Here is a 24,662-nt window from a genome sequence, read left to right on the forward strand (position 1 = left end):
TGTAAGGGATGCTCGCTCGCAAGCACATTCAGAACGGGCTGTGATCAGGAGATCATCGACATACTGGAGCAGGGCAGTGTCAGTTGGCATGTGAATGTTGTCTAGTTGTCTCTTGAGTGCTTGACTGTAAATACTAGGACTTTCTGTGAAACCTTGAGGAGCTCGTGTGAACATATAGCTCCTTCCATTTAAACAAAATCCGAAAAGAAACTGGCTGTCTGGATGAATGGGAACACTGAAAAATGCGTTCTTGAGGTCTATGACGGTGAAAAATGAGGCTTCAGAATCAATAGCTGTCAACAGGGAAGAGATATCTGGGACAACTGGATACTGGGGAATAATACATTTATTAAGCTCTCGGAGATCAATCACTAAACGATATACTGGAGGTGCGTTTGGATCAGTACGTTTCATGACTGGAATGATCGGAGAATTACATACATTGGAGTCGGTTTCTACAACTACTCCTTGAGCCATGAGCTCGTCAATAATTTTGGATAAGGCTGCTACAGCCTCTGGTGGCAATCTGTACTGTCTTATTCGTGGCAGGACTACACCTGGCTTGAGAGTCACACGATGGGGTGTGATTTGCATAAAGCCAACATCAGTTGGACCTTGCGCCCATAGATGCTGCGGAACATTAGACAATCTTGGATCAAAATCTCGTAACACATAGTGACCCTTGAAGTCACGTAGGAACAATCGTATTCCCTCTGGGGAACAGCATATAACTGCACCTAACTCTTTCAGTGTCTTAATGCCTAATAGATTCTCTGGACATGACTTAGTAAGTAACAGATCAGTAGTGCGGGACAATGGACCTACTTCTAGAGTAACTGGCTTTGATATTTCATTTACAATAGGTTTTCCTGAAAATCCAAGGGAAACATTTCTAGAGCCTGAGAGCGGAGCCCCTGGAACTTCGGCGTGACTTATAGTGGTCCTACTTGCCCCTGTATCAATCAAAAACTTTCTGTCTTTCCCTAATACTTGACTATGAACATAGGGACCTTCTTGATCTACAGGTATCTCGATGAGAGGCAAGCCTACCTCCCTCTCTAGGCTGTTTCATGAATATGGCTGATACTCTGGATACTCGGACTGTGCATACTGGTACATCTGCTGTGTAACATGCTGTGTTGCAGCGATAGGCTGCGGTGCTGTAACTGTCTGTGGTGCATTCTGTGACTGAGGAGTCTGTGTAACTTGTTCTTGTCTCGGCGGACGTGGTCTTTCTTTAGTCTTACCGGTAGCTATGTTGTGTTTCAGAACTGCACACTCGTTTATAAAATGACCTGGCTGTTTACAATAATTGCAGTTTCCTTTAACGGGAGCTGCAGGATGACTGGCTTGATTTGGTCCCCTCTTCTGACTGTCTTGAGGAACAGATTGTGCAACTAGTACTTTCATTTTCGTGTCTTTCATACGTTTCCTTTCATGTTCTTGTTCTTCTCTGATTCTATTCTGGTGGTATTGAAGCATCTGTAACATCTGGGACGGGGTATTAGCTTGCCAGGTACTTTCGACTTTCAAAACTCGGTTTTTAATTTGTGGACTTGAATTCTCGACTAATTTAGTAACAAAAAGATGAGGGTATGATTCGTTACTTGTCTTGAGGCCACTGTTTATGGTAAAACATTTCTCAAATCTGGAATAATAATCACTAATATCTTCATCTTGTTTCTGTTTACAGGCTGAGATTGCATCCCAGTCTTCTTTTCTAGTTGTCAATAACCTAGGCAAAACTTGTATTAATAATTCTGGTAATTCTTTACATTTATCTCCAAGACCGGTACCTGGTACTCGTGCCTTATCTTCGGCTTCTAGAACTGCCCAATCGATCTTTTTCTCTCCCACCTCCCATTCTTTTTCTTTGAGTTTCTCATATACCCCTGCGGGCAACAAGACTTTTAACATTTTAATAATATCTGGATACGTGTATTCTCCCATACGGAGCATGTCTTTTAATTCTCGGTGGAACCCTGCTGGATCTTTATCATGACAGGGAATTAACTTTTTCATCTCTAAGAGTTCCATCTTTGTGATAGGGGTGTAAACAAACACTCGTTGCATCTCACCACCCTCTGTCTTAACTGGATGCACTTCTCGTAACGGATTCTGTCTGTCTATGTAAAAGGGTTTACTTTCTGGGGGTGAGACATGAACAAAATGCGGGTTCAAAAACGTTCTGTATTTGTGGCGCTGTTCTAGAATGACACTAATTAAATCAGTACCTAAACCTTTCCATCTATACTGGAGTAACTCGTTCAGGACATCGTGTAACGGACCTGGATCTGAATGTTGACCCTCATACAATGTAATGAGGTGCTGGATCATATACATACCCGCCAGTCGCTGCTCGGCTGGGGGCATTTTCAGAAACATTTGTGCCACTATTTCGTCTGGAAAAGTGGTAGAATCAGTAATCCATCGGACTGCTGATCGGACTAGTTCTTGTTCATGCATAGTACTTAACTCGCTATAACCGATTCGTGATTTCAGAATGTGATCGGTAGCTTGAAATACTTGTTCTAGAGAACCTTGTTCTGGTGCTGGATGATGAAAAATTGACTTGTGTTCTAGGCGCAAATGGCGGTCTGGAAATCTAGATTTTCCTACATACGCTATTCTGTCGGGATTCTCGTCCTCTACCTCTTCTGTAGAAGAGTCATTTTCTTTCTCGCTTACTTGTGCTTCTTTACGTTGTTCGTGTATCCTTATTATTTCTTTACGAATCTTCTTGTACATACTCTCTATACTACTGATGGTCTTATGCTTACCCTCGGCTATATTGTCACTCCACCTTGTCAGGATTTTCATTTCGGCTCGATCTTTGGTCGGATAATCTTGTTCCCTTATTAGACAATTAATCAGAAACTTTAATATCATGAGCTGGACTTCAACTTTTCTTTGGCACATGACGTCACTAATACTTTCTGGATCATTCCCTGTACGGATGAAACGATATATTCTGTCTAGATCTTCTTTCATATCAGGTAGGGTGACTAGATACTCGGTCACCTTTCTCACGCGTAATGAATATAAAACCATACTATCCTCGCCTGGGACTGGATCATAGCCACATTCGGTAAGGGCTTTTCTTATTTCTGCAACAGACTGATACCTGGGCGTACGCTGTGACGCTTGTGCATGTAATTCGGCTAACGTTAAACGCTTGTGTGGCGGCGGGGTTCCTGGAGGACCTCCCCCTGCGGCCCCTAAACTAGAGTCGTCTACTGATGCTCTTCGTCCTGGCAGAGTGGGAAATGGAAATGCAGGCTGGACTTGTATGGCGGGCTGGACCGGGGGTACCGTAACAGGTACTCCGGTGTCTGGAGGAGCGGGAAGTGCCTGATTTACAGGGACTGGCGGAGCAGGAACAGGATTTGCATATTCTGGGACTGTGTCGTCCAAATAGGACGAAATGAAAATATCAGCTGCGGTCGGTTTGTGACGTAGCTTGGTCGGAACTAGTGGTGGCGGGAAATTACTGGATGCCTCTGGGGTCGCTTTTGGCAAGCCCTCGGCAAGAAGAGGATACATACCCTTGATGAGGGCATGCCTCTGTCTGTCTGACTGTTCGGTTTTGACTCGTTCACCTATCTCGATTAGTTCCCTTTCCTGGGCTCGTTCTAAGGATTCTCTACTTAATTCTGACTTTCTGATTTCTTTTTCGGTTCTTTTATGAGATTCTTTGCGCCATAACTCAATGGCATCTTTCTGTGACTGTCTGGCTTTCTTTTTCCATAATGCTTCTTCTACTCTCATGATGCACTCGGCATCCCACGTACCTGATACGGGCCATCTATACTTTTCCTCTAACTGTTTGGTATACTCTACCCATAAATCTAGATATAGTATGGCACTTATGCCATGCTTTTGATACATAAAATGACCTGGACTGTCCCTAGGCGGAACAGGAACTGCTGCTTCTAGCAGACCTTTTCTGGTTTTTAACTGACGCAATCTCGAAAAGAGCGGCATGACTGAACTATAATCTGGACACAACACAATACACAATAAACACGATAATTACTTCACACTCATACCACGACATTAAAATACATGAATAACATTCAGAATAACAGTTCGAACAGAATACTACCTGGAATACAGGAAACAGAATACATGAATTTTCTCGAGAACAGAACTGACTAGAACAGAAACTAGATGCACTGCTGAAACAGTACGAAACTTACCGGTCTCATACAGAGACACGTCAGGACCCGCATCCACCGAAGTGGACACTTCGTTTTGTGGGTCTGTGTACCACCAACCCACGGACCAGAGTCAATTAGATTGACCCTGTCTAGATACTACCCCAGCAACGGTACTCACCGGGCAGCAAGAACGGAAGGCCTCGGACTGGACTGGACTGCTTCGACGCCGGACGGACGAACTTCGGACTTCTGTTACGGGTGGGCCTCCGGATACCTCGGACCTTGGACTCTCGGCTTGGGCTCTGGTCGGGACTCGCCGCGTTCCTCCACCGCCTCGTCTGGATGCTGGACCGCCTCCTCCGTCTCCTCCGTGGGCCTGAGGGATACTTGAAGCAGAAATATCTGCACGTGGCCGGTATGGTTCCGTCACGGCTGCAGAGGGTCAGGGGGCCGGTGTGGCTTCACCGGCGCGTGGGGAAAGGGCAAGTCCCTATTCGGGCGCCATTATGTGGTATATAAATAAATAATACCGGATCTATTTTTGTCTAGGCATAGCAATAACAGATAGCTCAATAAATAAGAGTAAAGATTCGAGGTAGTAGGAGTTTGCAGGTTTATTACAGCATAAAGGACAGGAACAGGACAACCTGCATAGGAATAGGATGGCAGCTCTTGACAGGGGGGCCCCGACAGCTGCCGGGCAGGATCTGGGATGAGCGCGCTAACATTTAATAACAATACACGATCATATATACTAAAACAGTTGCATTACAATACATACGATAGGCGGAGCAGTGGGTGTGGTCAATAGCAGTCGCGAAAGATAAGGGTGAAAGTAGGTGTAACGGAGGCGTATACATAGACATGTGATGCAAACGTAACAGAATATGTCATGAATGGGGTGGAGACATGGAGGGGGCTACCTAAGGAGCCGGGACCTCTGACCTAATGGTGCGCGCAAACTGACAATGACGTGTTACTAGGAGAAGCTGGGGGCTATGAACTCTGTGCTAGGAGCAGAGACTGAAGTCTGGAGAGTCTGGAGAGTCAGGGCGACATGTACCTAAACAGTATCTAGTATCTGATGTTTAGAGAACATGTTGATAGAATCCAAAAGTTATCGGGGTAAAGGCGAACAGACTCTAAGACTGGAGCATGCATTATTCTACATGTAGTGCGTGATGAAGAATATTAAATGATCATTAATACAGTATTTCTCCAACATGGAGACGTAAAGGCTAGACTATGATGGTAACTATTGATGCAGTTCAGTAGCTTAGGAATGCAGAGAAGGAGGACTGAACTGATAACTGGAATCATAACATACTCTTGGCAGACTCAGAGGCAGAGCCAGGCTGAACCGGGCACTGCGAGGCAGGAAGTAAGTGAAGGGTCAGGAACACAGGTGGGGGCTGTATCGCTCCTCAGCGAGGCTCAGGAGACAGGAGCTGAATCTGGTGTCCAGGCCCTTTTGAGGCCTAGGAACGGGGACTTTACAATGAAATAACGTGCACACTGAGAAACGTGGCAACGTAACTTTACATAGGCCTGATATTCGTAGTATTCACGAGAACCGGAAACTGACATACTAGAGATGGACACAACTGTAATTGCGTCTTTAATCGAACATGGGGAATACATATGCATATTAATCATGCACACATAACATATGATGGAGGACGCGTAGGGACACAGAACATGGCAAAATTTACTTTTCCACATAGACACAACTGGATCTGCGTAGGTCAACCTCAGCATTGTCACTACCTTTCACTTTGTTATGATCTGTGACTTTGAACAACCTGGCTGAGGCATTATCATTCTCTTGTTGATTGAACGGACACAGTGCCTGATCACTAAGAGTTTGTGCTTGATGTTTTCTGTGATTTCTAGAGATGATTACCACTCTCCCCATGTTCCACCATTGATCACCTTAAACCAAAATAGCATTTCCACACACCCTCATAATCTTAACTGGCTCACTGAAAGAGGCGTCACCTTTCCTCACAAAACCTGATTTTCTTATCAGTACCCATTCACCTATACAAACCTCTTTATTTCTTTTACATCTTCTGTTTTGCAGCAACATCTTTGTTTCTCTTGATCTTCATTTACCCTTTCCCGCAACACTTCATAAAGTTCCAAATCTTTTCCATTTTTTGGGGAGGTGCTTAGGCATCCAGGCAGGAAACAAAACTGAGGTTGGCTTGCATCCCCTTAATAGTTCAAACGGTGACACTCTAGTGACTGTGTGAGGAGTTGTTCTCCAAAACCACAACATAGAAGGTACGGCTTTCTCTAACACACATCCACTATTCTTTGTCCACTTAATTGAATCTTTTCCCACCCTATTCATCGTTTCCACTAGTTCATCTGTTTGGAGTAGATACACTCCAGAATCATGAAGACAATTCCTTCTGTCAGCACCAACAAATTGTACACTGTTGTCTGAGACCAAATATTCTGGGGAACCTTCCCTTAAAAACACACTCTTCAAAAATTCAACTATTGTTTTGGAGGATGGGTGTAAAAAACTGAGCCCCTGGCCACTCCGTATAATATTCTATTAAAACAAAGCCATAATGAAACTGTGGTGGTAAAAAAGTGAATGGTGCAATCCTATCTATGCCAATCTTATTTTTCATGGGCAAACAGGATATTCTATCAAATTAAATGGTGGAACTTGGACCTTCAACCCTTTCTCAGAGCTCAAATACACAACACAATTCTTTCCTAATTCTTCTATTTCACTGTCCATGGATGGCCATCAAAAGTTCATCCTAACTCTTCTTTTGGTCATAGTTGAGCCTAAATGTCTCCCATGGGCCATCATGACTAGGGGACTGATTTAGATCTCGGAGGACAGGTTACTCTGTCACAACAGTGATGGATATCCTGTCCCCCAAATATAAATCTCATTGGATATAATGGCATGTCGTTTTTGGTAGCCTGGATATCCTCTACCGTAATGACAGAGTAGCCAGGCCACCAAGATCTACATCAGGCCCTAGATCTCTACTAGGAGAAGGGGGAATTAATCTGTCCCCTCTTCAACTACACCATCTTATATTGACAATTCATCAGCAATCTTAACAAACAGTTGGATACTATTTTGTACACTCTTCTCTTTCACCACACTTCCATAATATATTTCTTAACCTGGGCTAACACAGCATCTTCTTCACTAGATTCTCTCTATTTTTCTTCAGGTGAAGCACACAACTTTGAGACATCAGCAACTGCAATTAAATCGTTCTCCATGTCTTCTTCTTCTTGACAAATTTATATTTCCTTTAAAGGACACCTAGACACTTATCCTACAGTAAAACTTGCCTTACCAGGTATGTGTTTGATGTCATAATTGTAATGCAACACTTTTGTTGTCAATCTTGCAATGCATGGAATGGCATCCTTGAACTTCTCTCCATTGAAGATAAACACTAGAGCTCTGTGATCAGTTTGTAAAGTTGAATGTCTGCCTTACAAATATGGTTTACATTTTTGGATGGCCCGAAAAGAGGCCAACAACTTCTTTTATATCACATAGTAGTGCAGTTCTGAATCCTTCAAATCACTGTTTGCATAAGAAATGGTGACTTCTCCCTCTCCACCCGTTTGAAAGAGCATTGGACCTATTCCGCAACTCCTGGCACACCAGTTACAATACAAGGTAATATCGGGTCATACATTTTAAGCATTGTAGCATTTGTTATTTCACTTTTGACACATTCAAATGTGACTTGACAACTTGAAACCCAAACAAAAGAAACCAAATTTTGTTTATATGTTTGACAAATTTCTAATTTTTTGTGGCATAATCAGGGATGTACTTAGAAGAAAATTGCATACCCCAATGAATGATCGCAACTCATCTTTCTTCTTTGGTTCCATACACTCTACTACAGCCTGGACCAAACCCAGTTTCAGCTTTATGCCATCTTTAGATATCAGCTGAACCAAAAATTCAATGGACTTCTTCCAAAATTCACATGTTTGCTTTTTCACCACAACACCCTTTTCTGTAAAGATGGAGAGAACCCTTCACAAAACTGCATCATGCGTCTGCATAGTGCCAGCGTGTACCAATACATCATCCTTGCACACCACCACACATGGATGTCTCCAATGAGATGGAGCATAATCCTCTGGAAAAATGAGGCACTCACACAAGTCCGAAAGGCATGCAACAGTACTTAAATGCACCTATGTGTGCTTAAAGCAGTAAAATGTCTAAGCAAGGCTTTTAATTTTACCTGGTGGTACCCTGATGCTAAATCAATCTTAGAAAATTACTCAGATCCTCCCACCCTTTCCAGCCACACTTTGATCTTTGGTAAAGGATGTGAATCTACCAAAATATCCTTGTTGACACTGCACAAATCGACACACATACCCTCATTTCACCATTCCTTTTGCGCGCTACCACTAATGGAAACAACCAAAGGGAGGATTCAATCAATTCTATTGCTCCCTTCTCTTGCAGACTTTTCAGTTCTTTTCTAAGATCATCTTGCAAACAGAACGGAATGGTTTGCAAGTTATGTTTAACAGGAAGGGCCCTGTGCTTCACCTTTATTTTGTGCTTAAAGCCTGAAAATTTCCCTAACACATCAGTGAACACTTTGGGGAATTTTAATGACAATGTATGAAGTGCAGATTGCTCCTTGACTACCTAGACTTATTCTTTGTACCTGGTCTAAGTACCATGCCAAATATTCTTTGGTGGAAAAACCCAAGGATGTTTAACTCTTTTTTGTGACATAGAGTTTTCCTTGAATTTTAAGTTCTCTGAATTCAAGGATGCCTTCTATTAAACTTTCTAATACTATATTCCTAACTTTGTACAAAACTGGTGACCTGTTGGGACAATAAGATTCCTATTTGCCTATTTAAATATTAGCAAATATAAAAGGGGAGGCAGCAGTGGCAATACGGCAACGCCTGAGGGAGTTCACTCCTTTACAACAGGAACGCATATTACCTAATATTATTGCAAGCACCTATGCTGAATTAGGTAGAGATAGTTTGGGAGCTAGAGCATTAAAACCTCAACTCATGAGTGGCCTGAGAAAGATAACACAAAGCAAGCACCTTATTCTTCCAAGAAGAAATGGGATAATAACAATAAATAAATAAAAAAAGAACAGATCTCAGTCAAGGAGTGGGTCTCCCCAACAGGAGCCCTCCAAAATAAAATACAACCTTAGAAATAGGGATACCATAAACAAAACTGACAGGATACTGATACATGTTCCTCTTGCTCCTTTCAGGATTCATCAAGAAACTCCAAGAGAGAAGGGCGGTTAGAACACAGACAAGAAGAGCGTACAAAGTCCAGAGACACTCAACGCGTTTCAAGCTATCCTTCCAAAAAAGAAGACAAGCCACAATCTAAACCTCAATTTAAAAAGAAGAAGGTAGCAGGTCTCAAAGTTAGACATGTCCAGAATTCTGAGGACTCAACTTCTGAATGGGGAATGGGCTCTGATGATGCTAGACAGTGCAGCAGAAGTAACAATAGCTCACTAGAACCTGATGGACTTTCTGTTGACAGCGGACTTGAATGAGCATATCACAGTGGAAACACCTTATATGAGGGTTAGTGTCCTACATAGGGTATATGAGCTAAAACTCCAAATAGAGGGGGACATACCTAGAAAAGTTAAAGGGCTCTTTTGGGAGAACCTGACTTACGGCTATGACATCTTTTTAGCTGAAAGCGATTGGCCGCCAGTAATTGTTATGGATTGCCTGAAGGGAGAAACAGTAATTTTACCATCTTTTTCCGACCACATTCCGATTTATTTAAAATGCACATATCCGCAGAAGTGGGCGGTAGCCCTCGCTTCAGCACGTCATCGCAACTATGTTGGGTGCGATACTGAATCACCTCACCACATAATCCCAGAAAAATGAATCCAGTTCCACGGAGACAGTACTCAATAAAACAGGCAGTGAAAAAACAGGTCAGGGAGATCTTACACCAACTTGAATACAAGGGTATGATAGAAACTTGCACCTCCTCAATGAATAACCCTTTATTTCCGGTAATGAAACCTGATAATTCATATCGTCTGGTTTTAGATCATAGACATCTTAACTCATGCACAAAAACATTTGCAGTACAGAATGCACATAGTGCCACATTAATGAATAACATTGTGTGGAAAAAATACAAAACAACACTAGATATCTCAAATGGATTCATCTGCCAAAATATAGTGCCTAAAAGCAGGTATCTGACTGCATTCTCCGCATTAGGCTCTCAACATCTAATTTGTCGACTCTCCCAAGGGTATAAGAATAGCCCCTGGGTGTTCAGCGCTAGGGTAAAAGAATTACTTCAGAATTTGGATGTAGAGGCATTGTCCTATGTAGATGATATTTATCTGATGGATGATGATTTAAAGGAGCAGTTGACCTGGGTGAGCAACATAATTTGGGGGTTCGCCTCTGAGGGCTACAAATTCAACTTTAAAAAATCAAAAATAACCCACCTCAATGTCCTATTTTTGGGATATGAGCTATCAAGTGAAAATAAAAGCCTGGCAGCTAACTTTTTAGAAAAGTGTGTGCTGCTCCAACCTCCTAAATCTCTGAAAAACTTACAATCCATATTGGGATTTTAAAATGTTGGCAGAAAATACATTTTGGATAACGTAGAAAGAGTAAAACCTTTCTACAACTTAAACAGACCTGATTTCTCAGGTGGGCAATGGACATAGGGACACACATATATCATTTGTTCCCTACAAGCTGACATGATAGCTTCTAAACACTTGCAGACACAAGTAAATGTATGCAATCTGGTGATCCGTGTTATAGCAGGTCAATCCGGGTACACTTACCCAACATTCAATCTATCGCACTGTTTTCTATCTCTCCCCTGAGGCGGAAGCCAAGGGTTCTTCAGTTACTTTGCTTTATTCTTTTTATCACTGTTATCACAATATTTTAAAACCGCCATTTGTTCACAAGTAGAATACTTACTTGTTAGGACTTTTACACCACCTATTATTCCGAAAAACCTCATTTACCGATCCCTGCGCAGCCGAGTAGGAGCGTGCGCAGAGAGATAGAAATAGGGCTTACCGCCACTGAGAGCCGCCATACTGAGAGGGGTAAGGGATTTGCACTCTAGTTGCAGGACGCCTCCCGCCCTCCCGCAGTATTTAAAGCCTGTCATTCCAACAGCGCGCTGATTGCTATCGCACTGTTTTCTATCTCTCCCCTGAGGCAGAAGCCGGGGGTTCTTCAGTTACTTTGCTTTATTCTTTTTATCACTGTTATCACAATATTTTAAAATCGCCGTTTGTTCACAAGTAGAATACTTACTTGTTAGGACTTTTACACCACCTATTATTCCGAAAAACCTCATTTACCGATCCCTGCGCAGCCGAGTAGGGGCTGGCGCAGAGAGATAGAAATAGGGCTTACCGCCACTGAGAGCCGCCATACTGAGAGGAGTAAGGGATTTGCACTCTAGTTGCAGGACGCCTCCCACCCTCCTTAACACCCTATAAAATTTCTATGTCATCACGTCCGCGCAGCGGGCGCGCCGGCGGCACGCCGAAGGTGCGCCACAGGCAAGCCCGTCTGCGCCCGTCCACGCCCTGCAGCGCCCAGGGACCAGGCCCCCTCTTCAACTTAAGGAGGATCCGCCCACTTTGATAAGGTATGCTCCTGACCTATTAAAAAAACTTATGCCCCAATTAGAGGCTTCCTGCAGCCATTCCATACATCCTAATTCACCTGTGAAAAAGTGCCCCCACTGTCAATATGTACTATGGCCCACACCGGAGCAGTCCGAGACTGTCGAACCCCCTTTTAGAATGTTTCTTCTAAACTGTCGCTCTCTGACCAAACACGCGGTGGAAATGTCTATCCTCCTCGAGGATATCAACCCTGACGCAGTATTCTTAACAGAAACCTGGTTAAGGGAAGAAGCTGACCCAGACATTACCGCCATACTACAGAAGGGATACGGATTACAAAGGGTCGACAGGGTAGAGGGCAGAGGAGGAGGATTAGGCATACTTTTTAAGGATTTTTACCAATGCAGAACTAGCTCGGCGTCAATCCCTAACTGCGAAAGTATGAACTTTGCATTAGACCTATCCCCTACCGTAACCTTTTCTGGCCTACTTATCTCCTGCCCCCCAGGCCAAATGGGAGATTTTATGAACCTCCTTCCATCCAAGGTTGCTGAATCAGCCATCTCTCTGCCTCATTTTACCGTTCTAGGTGACATAAATATTCACTTAGACGATCCCATAGATCCTCTAGCTACCGTCTTTTTAAACAATCTTGCAGCCCTACAAATTGTTCAGAAGGATTTTGAACCTACGCACTACAAAGGTCACCTGCTAGATGCAGTCCTAAGCATTGATCACAGACAGAACAGATACCCTCCCTCCAACCACAGCCTGCCGGCTAGCTGAATTCCCACTGCTTGAAGAAGACTCGCTAAATACTTTTATGTTGAAAGTTACATCAGGCTCCCCTTTAGACCCCGCTCCCCCACAGCATCTCTTGAAAGTCGCGGATACCATTAGACCAGTGATTTTAAATATTGTAAATATGTCAATCACCACAGGGAGAGCACCAGAAACCTGGAAATGTGCACAAGTTAGGGCTCTGTTAAAAAAAAAAACTTTGACCCAGAAAAAATGACCAACTACCGCCCTATTTCACTCCTTCCTTGGGTAGGTAAGCTGCTTGAGAAACATATCAACACCAGCCTTATGCTCTGTCTGGAAGCCAACTATCTGCTCCATGATTCTCAAGCTGGTTTTCGCCCAAAATTGGGGACAGAGGCGGCATTATTGACTGTCACAGAACTAGCCCGTAAGCATATGGATCAAGGCGGCACCACAGCAATTATGCTGTTGGACCTAAGTGCCGCCTTTGATACCGTAAACAGTAACATCCTCATCTCCCGATTAAAACAGCTTGGAGTTACGGGAAGCGCCATCTCATGGTTACAGTCTTTTTGGGAAAATCGTACTTTCCAGGTGGTGGAGGGTGACATTCATTCCAAAACTTGGCCTCTCAATCAAGGTGTGCCTCAGGGTTCCTCCCTGAGCCCCACACTTTTTAACATTTACATGCAGCCATTAGCGGACGTCGTTCACCCTTTTGGTTTTGAAATCGTGACCTACGCTGATGACACCCAGCTTGTGGTGGCCCTGAATCAGCCAGGACGTACCCTTTCTAATCTGAATAGCTGCCTAGTAGCAGTCACAAAATGGATGGCCTCTTCCCATTTAAAACTTAACGGAGACAAAACTGAACTGATGTTCCTGGGGAACACAGCCGGCCCCAGACCAGCTCTACAATGGCCACCCTGCATGGGCCCCCCCAGAGCCAAAAAAGCAAATCAAAAGCTTGGGCATGTGGCTGGATGATACTCTAAGCTTTAACCAGCAAGTCACAATACTCTCCGCCACCTGCTTCGGGCTGATGCGAATGTTGCGGAAAATCCTACCACTTCTCCCTTTCCAGGCCCGCAGGATAATGGTACAGGCCATCATCCTGTCCCGTCTCGATTATGGGAATGCTTTATATCTGGGTGCACCGACCAGCACACTTAAAAGGCTGCAAGTCACTCAGAACGCAGCAGCACGTTTATTGCTAGGCCTGTCACGTAGGCATTCGGGCACTGCTGCCCTGAGAAATTTACACTGGCTGCCCATCCAAGCCAAAGTAAAATTCAAGGCTATGTGCATAATGCATAAGGCCATGTGGAAAAACGCCCCCACAATGATCTGTTCCTTAGCCACCCCTTACCATCCCCAAAGATCACTGCGTTCCAGCACGGCCTTTCTGGCAACAACACGCAAGATCAAACGGGTCAGGTGGGGCGGACGCTCCTTCTCCCTGAATGCTGCCACGACCTGGAACTCTTTACCATCCACGCTCCGTAGCGAGCCTAATCTTCTAAAATTTCGCAAAACTCTTAAAACTTTTCTTTTTTCTAAGTAAATCAGTAGACTCCCAGAGATTGCATTCACAGCGCTACGAGGCCTCCGGGTAGTAATGCGCTTTACAAAACCCACTTTCATTTCATTTCATTTCATTTCAAGGCGAAATAGTACCCATAGCATACAAACGACATTTGTATACAAACGCTGAAATGCATTTTACATTTACAGGAAAAAGTCTGACAGCAGTACAGACTGCTGTAGCGAGTGAAAGAGCACTGGCTGAGGGAAAATGCATAATTGTTGTAACTTCAGTAGCAGCTTTAGATGCTGTTACAAAGGCTAGCATTCCTAATGCTAAAGCTTTACATCCAAGATGGATACAACGAGCTAATTCTCTTACTGCAACGGATGTAGAATACAGATGTGATCCCAAGCTAAAAACACAAGCATTTCTGCAATATGAACAGGGATATCCTCTCCCAAATGAAATCATACCTCTAGAACAGTATTAATTTGTTATTTACACTGACAGATCTGTTCAGCTGGCCATAGGAAGTGAACAACAATACAGCGCTGCTTGCGCGATTGTAAAAGGTTGTATGCAGGAAGGCAAGTCCATCCTAGCAGTAGGACGACGCAGTCTCTAGGAGATTTCCTGGCTCAGCTAGCAGAACTAAAAGCACTGTTACTGGCACAAATAAATATGGATCGGGAATTCCCAACACTCATTGTGTTCGATTCGTTTTATTGTGTCCTGTCATACAATGAATATCTTCACTACTGGGGTCAAAATGGGTTAAAGGATGCAAAAGGTGGCCCAATTAAGCACAAAATCCTATGGAAAAAGGTAGCTGAGTTGAAAAACGAACTACCGAGAGCTCACGTGATATACACGCTGAGTCATCAATGTGATGGCGTTCACGTTGCAGGGAATTCATTGGCTGATGAAGCTGCGAAAGGGGCTGTACGCACGGCTTCAATAGCTGCAATCATTTGTTCAAAAATTAGAATAGACGGAGACATTATGGCTGCTGTCATTGCTACATGCAATAACTTGGCTTTACCGAAAAAATGTCCACTCCAGTACTCCTACAAGTTAGATGCAAATAACATTCAATATGCTCAAATTCCAGGAGTCTGGGATAGAGTAATACCCAATGTGAATTGCAGATTAGCTTTAATTCTAGCTACAGCCAACCGTCTAGGTTCTACACATGCAGGAATTACCGTGACAGTTTCATCACTGAAACAAAGCTATTGGTGGCCTGGTTTAACTAAACAGATGAAGAACTTTGTCTTAAAATGATACATCTGCCAGCACATGAAGAGTTCCACTGTAGCACGTCCAACGCAGACAGCTTTACTAATATCAGACAGACCACCAGCGTGTGTCTATCTGGACCTCTACGGCTCACTACATTCGGATGGGGCTTACAAGTATATCATGGTATCAGTGGATTCATGCTCAAGAGTCCTATGGGTATGGCCTCAGCACTTGACTGATGCTTCAACTGTTATAAAAGACTGGCGTGTCTTCATAGGGACATACTCAGTTGGCACATTACATTCTGACTGAGGTCCCGCGTTTAGCTCTAGGGCTTACAAGGAAGCGATAGAAAGTTTGGATGTAGCACTGCAGTACTCCTTGCCGTACCATCCTGAGGGAAATTTGGTTGTGGAGAGGAAAAACCGCGACTTAAAGCAGTCTTTAACAGCTAGGGTATTAGGTTTGGGTTGTAGTTCGGTCAATCACCTATATGGGGTACAGCGTGCCCTCATCAATATGCCAAGAAGTTCTTTAGGGGGTGTCACTCCTGATGAAGTCCGCTTTGGGACAAGAATGTGGGTACCTGATCTCGATTGCGAAGGCACAGTGGCGGATGAAAAACAATTTGACATCATAAACGTTTGGCTGTTTTACAGGATCTGAATGAATCCAGAGCACTGCTAAGCAACGGGCAACTCAAGCGCACTGCCACTGGGGAAGTCAAATCAGTCACTGCAAGACCTGTCTGGGTCCTAAAAGTCAGGGATCTTGTCAGAGAAAGGATTGAGGACAAGAAAGAATTTGGGCCATCCTACAGAAACCTGTACCTGTCCTGGCTGTTGAAGGAACAAGAACAGTACGTGTTCCACCTCTTGCCGGCAAAAATGAAAAGAGATTTGTCTCCATTGATCTGATCAAACCACACTATGTGGCCGATACTGAATAGTAGGCCTTGTGGGCTCCTGTGTAGCCAACGCTCTTCTCTTGGTACCATACAGGAAGTTCAGACTGAAAGACTCATAACGTTTGAAGAGTTTCCAATACAAGAAAAGGAATTTCCAACAATGAAATGGAACTCATTCCTGTTCAAATTGAACATCAGAACTCAAGTGAAACACGAATATCAATTCGACCAAATACTGATATCTATATGAATGTGCCTCAAAAAGAGATACCTGACAGTTCAACAGCACTTGCTGAGCTTCCAAAGATAGATCGAACTGCATCTGGCTACTTCATTGATTTTGATACCTTCCTTCTTGATCCCAGCAAACCTGAGACAATGCCAGCTCCAGTTTCCTGTAAGCAACAAATTTGTGAGTTCTAATCGTTTCTGAAAAAGACTTACTTAGCATTACCTTGGCTCCAGCTCTCGATAATATATGCATTTTTGTTTTTTCTGTTCTGGATGGCTTAATGACTGTCTTCTGCTTACTTGTGAATGGAAAATATCTGCCAGAACGCTCTGCAGTATCCAATGTGAACTTGGTCCTGAAACCACATACATCATCTCATCGTGAATAAGAGACTTGTTTACCGTGAACATTACAGCTGTTCCAATTCCTAATGGTATTGTTTGGGACAAAGTTGATTATGATGTATTTTGCCCGCCAGAACTTTTGAAAACACTACATTTATTTAAAGTATATTTAAACAATATAATTACCTCCAGGACATTTTTCGATGATTGGGACTTTGAAACCACAAATAATATGTTGTCTGATTTAGAGAAATCTGCTGCATTCTCAAACAGTGAAATCTTAGAGGACACATCTGATTATGATAGCACGTACTGTTTCCATCATTATGGTCATCACTTTTTACACAAATCAAGAATCCCTAGAAATGTATGCATATACTATCAATGGGAACATTTCCCAACACCACCAAGGGTTTAACACTTCTGACCCGACCTCATTTTAATATATTGTTGCACCTACACCTGCAAAACTATCTGAACAGGGTTTCGACTTATTGAAAGACATGATAGACACAAAATCTGTCTGGGGTTCTAAAAAATGGCAAGTTCAGGGAACAGAAAAACTATTTAGAGTGTGCCTCATTCCGCAAAAAATTGTCTTTCTGAATGAAACTGTGCAACAAACTTCCTGTCTTGGACTAGCCAAGAACAAGGATTTGAGCACACCATGGTTTCCCACACCACCCCACATCAATTTTACATCATGTGGAGGGGATACAATAGATGATTTTATGCAGTACAATACTTCAGACCCCAATTGAAAGGGATGGTTAGTTTGACCCAGAGACACAAACAGATGTCAGTCTAGATTCAGGGGTAAAACTAACGGTTTCAGTGTCCATAGGCCAGACCCAAGATATGTACAAAGAAAACATCCAGGGGTAGTGAAATCATACAGTGTAGGGAAGTTGTGCCTTGATTGGCTAAAGTCCTCAAACCTGTCCCAGGTGAAACAGCACTTATCCTTATTCTCAGATGAGGTGGATTTAAGGGACTTTTTATTAGGACCCCAAAAGCCACGTCAGAAATGTTTCTATTATGCTGTCTTTAGTGAAATATGGAAAATCTCTTAATAAGAAGCTGCAGAGAGACTTCGAGAAATAGATAGAATTAACCTAGAAAAAGCATTAGCTGTAGTTGACAATGGTATGAATACATTAACATCCAGGATTTATTCAATGGGCAACATTGTATCTTCTGCTATTGATATACTAGAACAAGACTTGTCCATTCTACAGCACGTACAATCACAGCTATGTTCTATTATACTGTTAAGCTGGATGCTGCAATCTTTGCTTACTGGTTATGTGCCTTGGCGATTTATCAAAAGTATGTCGTTATTTTCAGCATACAATCTCACTGAAAAACAGATTACAATGGTTCAAGGGGGAGCAAAATATACAATGCTGCATATTGAAAAACTTGACAGGTTTAATTTTACTATGGCAGAGTCACCATCCACAGAATGGTTAATTCATGGCCATATAAAACTACCGGTCACTCCTTTCCAATTTCAAAATTGCCTAGAAAAACGCCAGGCGGGCAGATATGAAGTGATGGGTAGGGAATTCATCAAGAAATCTTGGGAATTGCCATACAGATTTTGATGCAGGAATGGGGACACAGCTGCGAGAGAGTGCTTTGAGCCGATCTCTCATGTGACAGGATATCATGCTTCACGGGGCCTGTAATTGTTCAGTTGCAAACTTATCCTGTCACTCCGTAGGGACCCCAGCTGCAATGATTAATCTGGTATTCGAGTTACTTTCAAATGGCAGTTACTTGAGGGAGGAGCCATTGTGGCCTTCGTTGAATGTTTCCTTTATACTGTTTGATACTCTGAGCTGAATGAAAGCCATGTTTTTACTGCAAACCGTGCCCTTAACCTCCGCCCGAGAAACTTATGATCGTCAAGTTTCAAGGTCGTGGCTGAGATACAGGCACAGATATGAAGAAACTGCCCTTTCCATTTCACAGAAATGGTACAACGTATCTCTAATATGTTTGATACAACGGGTATTGTCCACCTATTTAAGGCCATAGGTTCTGGACTGTTAAGCACCTTTCAGACAATCCTCGGAGTTGTTCCCAACTTTATACACTCTGTCTTCTGAAGCATTGTTGAAGGGTTTCCGGTGATCCTGTTTCTAATAGCAGATATCCTTATTGTCCTTTTTCTGCTACACAATGGACGTCCTGGTCACCAAAGAGATGGAACGCACACTCTTGGAGCGCCGATACCGTGATCGCATGGTATTCTATCTGTGCACACCTCGACTTCGAGAACTGAGCCAGTCTTGGTTCTTGTCATTAAGACCAGTCTGGATCGACTGTATTCTGTCTGCTCTCTGATGCCTCTTCTGCGGACAAGAATGCGTGTTGGATCATTTCCAACAATTGCAGCACCGGACATTGATGCTTTACTGGACCCGGTAACGTCCCATGTACTACAGTGTCCTCAGCGTATTCCAAAGTTGATGTCTGCATTCTTAGAGCCACGACAGGATGCTTCAGCTCCTGTTGGGAAGGATACTGGCTCCTCAACAAATACCTAGGCCTCGAATGACACTAGTGCCTCACCAGCAACAGCTGTGGTGAATACGGAGGAACATCTGTGCTCAATTGACCTTATCTACGAGGTATTGCAGTCATCGCCATCTGTGGTTGCAGACAACAGCAACATTGCTTCTCCCAGCCAGGACACATAAACATTTGGCTCATGGTGTGCTGGGAAAATTCGGCCTTTTTTCCAAAACAACCAAATTTGGAATTTTAAATAAGACACTTTAGTCTAAGCTCCGTGGCTTTCAGTCTCTCTATGTTTAAACTATATCCGCGAACATGCTCTAGATTTCTATCGCCTGCTATACATGTTTTTTAACATTTCTTGTACTTTTTACATTTTTAATGACTATTTTTTAGACTTATTTACGTACTATATTTAGCCATACATTCGAATTTTTCGTATGTCCTCCAGTCGGATGAGGAGTGGGTGTTATGTTCCATATAGGTATCCCAATTTCGGTTCAGGTACTACATGTACCTTTAGCCTACATTGCCCTCATATTGCACTACATAACGGTTCTTAGGAATGACCTTTTACCTAGTTGAGGTAATGACTAGAGGACCAGGAGTTTTCTCTGAAAGGCCTATGCGTCATTCATTATGCATGAGGATTCTTGGAATCATAGCTGGACAGCAGGCCGAACGTCGCCTGCATAAAAACTATGTACAAGGGTCATTCCTACCGTCATTCTAGTTTGACATGACACAGCGAGATATATTTCCAAGGGGTATCACTTTTGGGTATATATACACCATCTCTTGCTAAGGTAGAGAGAAGAGAAAAGGAATTCCATGCAGACACACTGACGCGAGACACTGAGGCTCCTGCACGCAGACACTCCAGCTGCAGTAGTCTGACATCTCTTGCGGGGTGTCTATCTTGAGACCAAGACGGGGTCCCACAGTCTCTCACTTCAGGTAACGGCGTTGACTTTATCCTAGAGGGATCCTTGGCTCCACACCTACATACATGCTAGGTACACTTAGGTACATCTAGTTAGGGTCGCATTGTCAGAGTACTCTTTTATTACTGTCATGTATTTTTATACTTGCCTGTATTTATCGTTTTAGCACTATGGTAGAAATCTACCATCCTTTTACTCTGTTAGTGCTCATAATCATTTATATCTGTTAGTGTCTAATAATTGTTTCAGCACATCTATTTTACACTAGAATGACGCTGGCTCAATAAATACTTATTGCGAAATGTCCCCATAGTTTATTCTGTGTATCTCTCTCCGGGACAAAAGTGAGCACGAATGACTGAGCGACTTGTAGCAATATTTCCCAAATCCTGAGGGATCAGGGTTGTCATGTTCGATATTTGCCAAGAACTATTCTCTCCTTGGTAACAGGGGTTTCTAGTGGCACTGTAAGCTAGCTGGTATACAGGCTGACATACTTGGTGGGGGTTTCCGGAATCAGTTTTGACACCAGGCCAGCGGTGAATGTTGTCTAAATGCACAGATCCTATTGAGATTTATACGAACTACACGACAATGGTGATGCCAAATGCACATAATGGTTTAAATGCTATAATAGCTATTTCAACCTGGACAAACAGACATATTGAATTGTCAGGAATGCATACAGATATCACCATAACCCTGATGAGTTCCTTTTGGAAGAAACACATTGGATGGGCTGACTGATTTCAGACTTTAAAGAAAAATAAAAGAAGAATTCACCACATGAATTTGTGACTCCTTTATAATATGACCTGTCCATGTTTCATGTACTAAATTGATATTGAAAAGAATGTATATCTTATACTTTGTTTCATTAATATCCCCAAATAGGGATTGATACATTTGGGAAATTAGTGTTTCTGTTCTAATCTGTTTCTTAATTTGCTTACCACATGAGTCTTTAACAGTTGAGCACTTATAAATATAATTTAATCAATTTAGTCACCCATACTAGTGCAACCATTTGACAGCCCACACTGCTTTGTTTCTTCGTTTGTTGACAGAAATTATGAGCTGCAGACAATGGCATAAGTACCTACCTTCTGCCATATTGCCTGAAAAACTTGAATCCCCTCAAACAACTTCAAAATAAGTTATAAACATAGGAGTAACCAAGTATTCAGACCTATCCTTTACAAAGCATTTTAAGAGTGCCACATCAAGTGCCTTCTACACAAGAAAAACACTATGTAACATCTTCCCAAGTCTTGCATACCACATAAACTGCAAGCCACCCTCACACTCCAAGATTGACTATACCACATGAGTCTTTAACAGTTGAGCACTTATAAATATAATTTAATCAATTTAGTCACCCATACTAGTGCAACCATTTGACAGCCCACACTGCTTTGTTTCTTCGTTTGTTGACAGAAATTATGAGCTGCAGACAATGGCATAAGTACCAACCTTCTGCCATATTGCCTGAAAAACTTGAATCCCCTCAAACAACTTCAAAATAAGTTATAAACCTAGGAGTAACCAAGGATTCAGACCTATCCTTTATAAAGCATTTTAAGAGTGCCACATCAAGTGCCTTCTACACAAGAAAAACACTATGTAACATCTTCCCAAGTCTTGCATACCACATAAACTGCAAGCCACCCTCACACTCCAAGATTGACTATACCACATGAGTCTTTAACAGTTGAGCACTTATAAATATAATTTAATCAATTTAGTCACCCATACTAGTGCAACCATTTGACAGCCCACACTGCTTTGTTTCTTCGTTTGTTGACAGAAATTATGAGCTGCAGACAATGGCATAAGTACCAACCTTCTGCCATATTGCCTGAAAAACTTGAATCCCCTCAAACAACTTCAAAATAAGTTATAAACCTAGGAGTAACCAAGGATTCAGACCTATCCTTTATAAAGCATTTTAAGAGTGCCACATCAAGTGCCTTCTATACAAGAAAAACACTATGTAACATCTTCCCAAGTCTTGCATACCACATAAACTGCAAGCCACCCTCACACTCCAAGATTGACTATACCAACAGCCTATAAAATGGCACACCCGCATTCGTCATATGGAAAGTACACCTCATCCAAAATGCTGCTGCAAGGTTTAATGCACCCTTAACCGGACTGGAGAACAGATGTATTGGAAGAAAGCTGTGTATCCCTTATCAAGGGGAGTGAATGCTGACAGAACTAACCAGAGTAGACCTACACTGGAATTTGACTCTAGAAAAGTTTGACACAGGCAACTACTTGTTATATTTTGAGAACCAAGTTGAAGGTGCGGATGAACAGATGAGAAGTATCTAGTGGAGAACGGTTGAAAAGTCACTTCCTTGAATGAAGGATGACATAAAGGGAGACATATCTGAATTGGAGATTTATTACAAATAAAAAAGGGTTTTAGGATTTAACATGAGACAAGACCAAAAATATATAATACAAGCCCTGAAGAAGCGCAAATGTGAGAGAACCGCGTGTTGGCTGTATTGCTGTAAAAAATGACTCATCTAGAGAATAGCAATAAAGAATGACAAAGCAATCATCACAAAAATGTTTAATGTCTTCAGTTGGTAAACTATTGTTTTAGGAAATTCAGGTTGTTTGGTCAATGCAGATTAGGCTGATCATGGAGGCTGAAAATTAAGAGGTGGACGTGGAATAACAATTTATGAACCTCTTCCCTACCAGTAGGAGGAGCCCAGACATTTAAATGGGAGTGAATAGAAAGGAGGAATTTTAAGTAAGGAGTACAAATAAAATTGCTGGGTCTGTTTTAGGTGTGATGGAATTGGATACTTAATAAAAAAGAACTTAATGGAAAAAGACACCAATGTCTGGAGATTTATTGAAAAACGAGATATGGAAAGTAATTGAAAACAAAAGAGTGATTTAAAGATACATGCAATTCGTACGGAATGTGAACAAGGAAATTAGGCTGCCCTCCTAATATTGTGAAAACTCTGTTGCTGCAAAGCTACTTTTTTGCCTTCACCCAAGAGAATGCATGACTCCAGTCCTGAAGTCACTCCACTTGATACCTGCAGCTAGAAGGGACATTTTCAAGGTGCTGTGCATTTTCCACAGAACCTCCCAAAGCAAAGAACTAGTTATATCTACAAATTCAATTCAAGCAATACAAACCAAACAGAATGCTGCGCTCCAGGCTTGCACCACTTCTCATCATACCACCTTACCACAAGAAATCAGTAGGAGGCACTGCTTTCTCAGTACAAGCCACCAAGCTCTGGAACTCACTACCCACCTGCGTTAAAATAGAAATAGAAATACCAGCATTTTTAAACACACAGCTACCTCCGGAGAGGTGTTCCGGCTCTGTGGGCAGTCTGGAAGATTAAACGAGCTATTGCCCAGAGTCACAAGGTGTTGGCGCAGGGGATTGAACAATGAGCCCCGTGTTCCGGAGTCAACCGCCCTGGCCGCTGCACCAGACCTCTTCACCAAGGAGCATACACACTTCCAAATAAAGTTGAAAATATGACTATTTCATTAATAACTGCACCACCTCACTGCCCAAAACTGAGTGAAATCCTCAGCTTACAGCCCACAGATTAGAAACAGCCCAACCAGCAAAATTCTTTGATATGCAGGTAGGCCACGAAGGACTAACCTAAGGTTAGCCATGGCATTATATTTATGTACTTGCATATATAATGTTACGGCCCACAATAATACTAAGACCATAATAATGATACGCAGCGGTCAGTGGCAAATTGTAACTTATACCTCTTACATTTACATAAGACATATCTGCCACAAGGGTTGTCCATTATCAGCACTGTACAGCAAAAAATCCAGAAATCATCAAATGAATAGCCATGGAACAACTGAAGTGATCTGTCACACACTGATGGACAATTAAGAAGACTTTAATGTAGATCACCACTGCACGTCCCAAATATCTATACACTCTGGCTGCTTCTTTACATCACACAATGACACTCAGATATGGGATGATAACAATGCGCATCCCAACAGACCTCTCCACTCTTGCCTCCTGCGAAACATGCCATCTAAGGACAACCCAATGCAGTAACCAGCTAAGCAAACTATATCATAAGAAATACCATAAGATTACCTGCAGAGAAGTTCAAAGCTATGAGCATACTGAAGCCGGTAAAACTGAGCATCTTTCTCTCACACGTCATCATCAACTACCACACTGCTAAGCGATGCGCCCCATAACACAATAACCACTCCTCAGTGGTCATCAAGTGTGACATGGAAACACTTCTCACATAGAATCTAAGATCTAAACAAGGACAACATCCTTCCAACCACACATCCTACATGGTTTGGCATGCTCCC

Source organism: Lissotriton helveticus, chromosome 2_2 (genome assembly GCF_964261635.1).
Source record: "Lissotriton helveticus chromosome 2_2, aLisHel1.1, whole genome shotgun sequence".
NCBI lineage: Eukaryota > Metazoa > Chordata > Amphibia > Caudata > Salamandridae > Lissotriton > Lissotriton helveticus.